This window comes from Schistocerca gregaria, unplaced genomic scaffold (genome assembly GCF_023897955.1).
Source record: "Schistocerca gregaria isolate iqSchGreg1 unplaced genomic scaffold, iqSchGreg1.2 ptg001254l, whole genome shotgun sequence".
Classification (NCBI taxonomy): Eukaryota; Metazoa; Arthropoda; class Insecta; order Orthoptera; family Acrididae; genus Schistocerca; species Schistocerca gregaria.
Window position 1 is genome coordinate 62,501 of NW_026062571.1, and position 5,000 is coordinate 67,500.

The following is a 5,000-nucleotide window of genomic DNA, read 5'->3' on the forward strand; positions in this document are numbered from 1 at the left end:
CGGTGTGTACAAAGGGCAGGGACGTAATCAACGCGAGCTTATGACTCGCGCTTACTGGGAATTCCTCGTTCATGGGGAACAATTGCAAGCCCCAATCCCTAGCACGAAGGAGGTTCAGCGGGTTACCCCGACCTTTCGGCCTAGGAAGACACGCTGATTCCTTCAGTGTAGCGCGCGTGCGGCCCAGAACATCTAAGGGCATCACAGACCTGTTATTGCTCAATCTCGTGCGGCTAGAAGCCGCCTGTCCCTCTAAGAAGAAAAGTAATCGCTGACAGCACGAAGGATGTCACGCGACTAGTTAGCAGGCTAGAGTCTCGTTCGTTATCGGAATTAACCAGACAAATCGCTCCACCAACTAAGAACGGCCATGCACCACCACCCACCGAATCAAGAAAGAGCTATCAATCTGTCAATCCTTCCGGTGTCCGGGCCTGGTGAGGTTTCCCGTGTTGAGTCAAATTAAGCCGCAGGCTCCACTCCTGGTGGTGCCCTTCCGTCAATTCCTTTAAGTTTCAGCTTTGCAACCATACTTCCCCCGGAACCCAAAAGCTTTGGTTTCCCGGAGGCTGCCCGCCGAGTCATCGGAGGAACTGCGGCGGATCGCTGGCTGGCATCGTTTATGGTTAGAACTAGGGCGGTATCTGATCGCCTTCGAACCTCTAACTTTCGTTCTTGATTAATGAAAACATACTTGGCAAATGCTTTCGCTTCTGTTCGTCTTGCGACGATCCAAGAATTTCACCTCTAACGTCGCAATACGAATGCCCCCGCCTGTCCCTATTAATCATTACCTCGGGTTCCGAAAACCAACAAAATAGAACCGAGGTCCTATTCCATTATTCCATGCACACAGTATTCAGGCGGGCTTGCCTGCTTTAAGCACTCTAATTTGTTCAAAGTAAACGTGCCGGCCCACCGAGACACTCAACAAAGAGCACCCTGGTAGGATTTAAACGGGGTCCGCCTCGGGACGCGAAAGCACCCCTTCGGCTCGCCCCACCGGCAGGACGTCCCACGATACATGCCAGTTAAACACCGACGGGCGGTGAACCAACAGCGTGGGACACAAATCCAACTACGAGCTTTTTAACCGCAACAACTTTAATATACGCTATTGGAGCTGGAATTACCGCGGCTGCTGGCACCAGACTTGCCCTCCAATAGATACTCGTTAAAGGATTTAAAGTGTACTCATTCCGATTACGGGGCCTCGGATGAGTCCCGTATCGTTATTTTTCGTCACTACCTCCCCGTGCCGGGAGTGGGTAATTTGCGCGCCTGCTGCCTTCCTTGGATGTGGTAGCCGTTTCTCAGGCTCCCTCTCCGGAATCGAACCCTGATTCCCCGTTACCCGTTACAACCATGGTAGGCGCAGAACCTACCATCGACAGTTGATAAGGCAGACATTTGAAAGATGCGTCGCCGGTACGAGGACCGTGCGATCAGCCCAAAGTTATTCAGAGTCACCAAGGCAAACGGACCAGACAAGCCAATCCGATTGGTTTTGATCTAATAAAAGCGTCCCTTCCATCTCTGGTCGGGACTCTGTTTGCATGTATTAGCTCTAGAATTACCACAGTTATCCAAGTAACGTGGGTACGATCTAAGGAACCATAACTGATTTAATGAGCCATTCGCGGTTTCACCTTAATGCGGCTTGTACTGAGACATGCATGGCTTAATCTTTGAGACAAGCATATGACTACTGGCAGGATCAACCAGGGAGCTGCGTCAACTAGAGCTGAGCAGCCGGCCGCCCGGGAGTGTGTCCCGGGGGCCCGCGCGAACACGCAAGCGTCCGCTCAATTATTCTGCAAACAGGAGGAGGCCGAGCTCCCCTGCACGATACACCTCGAAACCCTCTCAGGTCCCGGCGGCGCGCAGCGCCGTCCTAGGTACTTGGTCGGTTTCGAGAGAGGCGCAATCGCCCGGAGTTAGGCGAGTAGACGGTTTTAGTGCGAACACCCTTGCTCCCAACTGAGCTTGCCGCTGCCGACAGAGGCCCGGGAGCGTGCTGTCGTGGCATTGCCGGCGGGAGACAACACGCGCCACCTATGGTGACCGGCAGCTCCAACGCCAGCGCCACACAAGGGCAAAGCCCCACTTGGGTGCAGAAGCGAACTCTCCCAGCACAGCGCACGCGCCAACACGTCCGCACAACTGCGATACAAACCACCTGCGAGAACCGCTGGGGCGACCGAGCAGCAGACGGCGTCGCGGCGCCGAGTGCCAGGCGGCGGCGCATCCTCAACGCACACAGTCCTCAATCAGACCAGCACACTGCAGATGTCCACCGCGCTTCGCACCGGGCTCGGCTGAACCAACTTTGGCCGCCAGGCGCCGCGTGCAGGGTGCGCCGCAGCGTAGCTGCGCCGCCTGCCGAGCCCGTCGGCTGGCGCTCCTGCCACTCGGCGCCCCCCACCAGCCGCCTGTTGCGCGTGCGCCCACGCAGCGCGCGGCCAACACGCCGGGCGGCCCCCCTTCACCGGCCGGGAACAGTCCCACCAAGCCACCGCCGCGTATCGCTTCATACCCACATGGGCCTAGTCACGTGTGTGGATGTGGCGGGTACCGCTGAAACAACCGGTTAATAGCTGTACCGATCGTCGCCATCACAGATTCACCTCCAGCGTGAACAACCGCTCAACAACGGATTTCCAGTTCATTTGCGTATCTTGGGCAGTAAACGTAGATGTCCACCTACATTTGCGAATTCAACAATTCTTGCATGCCAGGATGTCATGTGTCACGACACGCTACATCAGACCACATACACACTGCGACATGTGCAGAAGAGAACACGTGGAAGGTGGCCCGCGCACGTATGCGATGTCCCTTCCGCGATCCACTGTCAACCGGCATCTGCGGCATGTCCCAGATATGGAACGCGGTCCACCAGGGTAGCACTTTGTGTGAGGCAATACGACAAAGTCGGAATACACGCGTCACTGCATCACACGGCTCACGCTGACCTGACCTGACTCACCGCACCACCACCCCCAGCGACCCAGGGTGACATACAATGCGTTCGTACGTTCCTCCCACACGCCTCTACGGCGTACCACAGTGCAACCTAGCTGTTATTGGGAGACGAGACAAGTAGCATCGAGCACAACATATGGAAATTGAGATTCGACACCGTTGGGCACAGCCAGCGTACGGTCACACGTATCACACTACTTCACTCTGTACGTAACTACCGATGATCGGTACAGCGTGTGGGTTACGCGTACGACATCAGCGGACAATGGACACAGACCATACCACGACGTACACTGAGGGCGTCGACATCTGAACGCAACTGAACAGCTGCGAGGCTCATTTAACACTCAAACGCCAGACCGACCAGCTTGAGAGGACGGAGACACAAAGAGAGGGGCAGAGGGGGGGGGGGGGGGCGATATAGTCCTATTGCAGTACAATTGACAGTGGATAGCGGGAATATGTGGAAAGTAAGCAACACTCGCAAGACATCTACATGAGGATAACAACGACACCAGAGATTCCGAGCAGTGAACTATGTTAGGCAAAGGGACAACGTGGGTTAGGTTAAGGGACAACGTGGGTTAGGTTAAGGGACAACGTGGGTTAGGTTAAGGGACAACGTGGGTTAGGTTAAGGGACAACGTGGGTTAGGTTAAGGGACAACGTGGGTTAGGTTAAGGGACAACGTGGGTTAGGTTAAGGGACAACGTGGGTTAGGTTAAGGGACAACGTGGGTTAGGTTAAGGGACAACGTGGGTTAGGTTAAGGGACAACGTGGGTTAGGTTAAGGGACAACGTGGGTTAGGTTAAGGGACAACGTGGGTTAGGTTAAGGGACAACGTGGGTTAGGTTAAGGGACAACGTGGGTTAGGTTAAGGGACAACGTGGGTTAGGTTAAGGGACAACGTGGGTTAGGTTAAGGGACAACGTGGGTTAGGTTAAGGGACAACGTGGGTTAGGTTAAGGGACAACGTGGGTTACGTTAAGGGACAACGTGGGTTACGTTAAGGGACAACGTGGGTTAGGTTAAGGGACAACGTGGGTTAGGTTAAGGGACAACGTGGGTTAGGTTAAGGGACAACGTGGGTTAGGTTAAGGGACAACGTGGGTTAGGTTAAGGGACAACGTGGGTTAGGTTAAGGGACAACGTGGGTTAGGTTAAGGGACAAATTGAGTTAGGTTAAGGGACAAATTGAGTTAGGTTAAGGGACAAATTGAGTTAGGTTAAGGGACAAATTGAGTTAGGTTAAGGGACAAATTGAGTTAGGTTAAGGGACAAATTGAGTTAGGTTAAGGGACAAATTGAGTTAGGTTAAGGGACAAATTGAGTTAGGTTAAGGGACAAATTGAGTTAGGTTAAGGGACAAATTGAGTTAGGTTAAGGGACAAATTGAGTTAGGTTAAGGGACAAATTGAGTTAGGTTAAGGGACAAATTGAGTTAGGTTAAGGGATAATCTGGTACAACCACAGTTAGGTTAAGCGATAATCTGGTACAGCCACAGTTAGGTTAAGCGATAATCTGGTACAGCCACAGTTAGGTTAAGCGATAATCTGGTACAGCCACAGTTAGGTTAAGCGATAATCTGGTACAGCCACAGTTAGGTTAAGCGATAATCTGGTACAGCCACAGTTAGGTTAAGCGATAATCTGGTACAGCCACAGTTAGGTTAAGCGATAATCTGGTACAGCCACAGTTAGGTTAAGCGATAATCTGGTACAGCCACAGTTAGGTTAAGCGATAATCTGGTACAGCCACAGTTAGGTTAAGCGATAATCTGGTACAGCCACAGTTAGGTTAAGCGATAATCTGGTACAGCCACAGTTAGGTTAAGCGATAATCTGGTACAGCCACAGTTAGGTTAAGCGATAATCTGGTACAGCCACAGTTAGGTTAAGCGATAATCTGGTACAGCCACAGTTAGGTTAAGCGATAATCTGGTACAGCCACAGTTAGGTTAAGCGATAAAGTTGGTTAAATTCGGTATTGTGTGGGAAGGGGGCAGAGAGAGAG

General features: G+C 52.5%; 1 non-coding gene across 1 annotated transcript in view; it reads right to left on the reverse strand.

Moving 5' to 3' along the window:
* The window catches only part of LOC126330115 (small subunit ribosomal RNA), a 1,893-nt gene extending 165 nt beyond the window's left edge, over positions 1-1,728 (reverse strand). The window contains exon 1 of the ribosomal RNA XR_007562726.1: positions 1-1,728. This exon is cut by the window's left edge and continues 165 nt beyond it. This is a non-coding gene — a ribosomal RNA (small subunit ribosomal RNA).
* Positions 1,729-5,000: the final 3,272 nt, after the last annotated feature.